The sequence below is a fragment of the Abrus precatorius genome, unplaced genomic scaffold (genome assembly GCF_003935025.1).
Source record: "Abrus precatorius isolate BTA unplaced genomic scaffold, Abrus_2018 Scaffold3, whole genome shotgun sequence".
NCBI classification, from domain to species: Eukaryota; Viridiplantae; Streptophyta; class Magnoliopsida; order Fabales; family Fabaceae; genus Abrus; species Abrus precatorius.
The window spans coordinates 17,485,078-17,486,087 of record NW_020874373.1 but is presented as its reverse complement, the minus strand read 5'-3'; the positions used below and the strand labels follow the sequence as shown (position 1 = coordinate 17,486,087).

At 36.5% G+C, this 1,010-nt stretch overlaps 1 non-coding gene across 1 annotated transcript; it reads left to right on the top strand.

The window, feature by feature from the left end:
* Window positions 1–219: 219 nt before the first annotated feature.
* LOC113864011 lies at window positions 220–326 on the top strand. Its single transcript, XR_003504620.1, has one exon. It is a non-coding gene; the product is annotated as a small nucleolar RNA R71 (small nucleolar RNA).
* Window positions 327–1,010: the final 684 nt, after the last annotated feature.

Genomic DNA, 1,010 nt, shown 5'->3' with positions numbered 1-1,010 from the left:
GCAAGAAAAGTTTCCAGAACTTTAGCTTCATGACCAGAGTTTCTTCCTTGATTCCTTGAGTTTGAATTCTGATACATTGAAGATGCCATCATGTCAATAATCCTCTGCGCTTCTTCCAAGGACTTTGTATTTAATGAACCTCCAGCAGCAGCATCAACCATTGTTCTTGTTACTGCATTCATCCCATTATAAAAAGTCTCTAATTGCATCCAATCTGGAATACAATGATGTGGACACCTTCTAAGCAGTTCTTTGTATCTTTCCCAAGCTTCATACAATGATTTTCCATCTTGCTGAACAAAGGATGTAATTTCTCCTTTCAGCTTAGCAGCTTTGGATGGAGGGAAGTACTTGGTTAAAAACTTATTCACAAGTTCTGTCCAGGTTGTAATGCTTCCTTGTGGTTGAGCTTGTAACCAGCATTTTGCTCTATCTCTCAAGGAAAAAGGAAATAGTCTCAGTCTGATGGCTTCTTCACTAACCCCATTTATTCTTATGGTGTCACATAGCTGTAGAAAATTTGAAATATGTAAGTTAGGATCATCAAAATTTCCACCAGAAAAGTGATCTTGTTGGACTAAGTGTAACAAGGCAGGTTTAATCTCAAAATGGTTGGCTTGAATAGTTGGCCTGATTATAGAAGAGTTAAAACCTTGCATGTTAGGAATTGCATAGTCCCCTAATGTTCTAATTCTATTTTGTTCTGCCATCTTTATTTCTGAATTTAGTTGTCTCAAAGATGTAGGTGTTCTTTTCACTCTAGGATTACTCTGAGATTCTGGAGAATGGACAGCTTCTAACTCACTATCACTCCCTATGGCTTTTTCTGCTCTAGACTCTTTTCTCAATCTTCTTAAGGTTATGTCTATGTCAGGATCAAAGACTAGAGTTGATTTGTTTTTGTTTTTGCCACGCATATACAATTCAAAATGAAGCAAAAGTAAACTACAAGTTAGTATTCAGAACTGCACCACGAAAATTATGCAGCAAATATCAGTAAAAGTAATTGA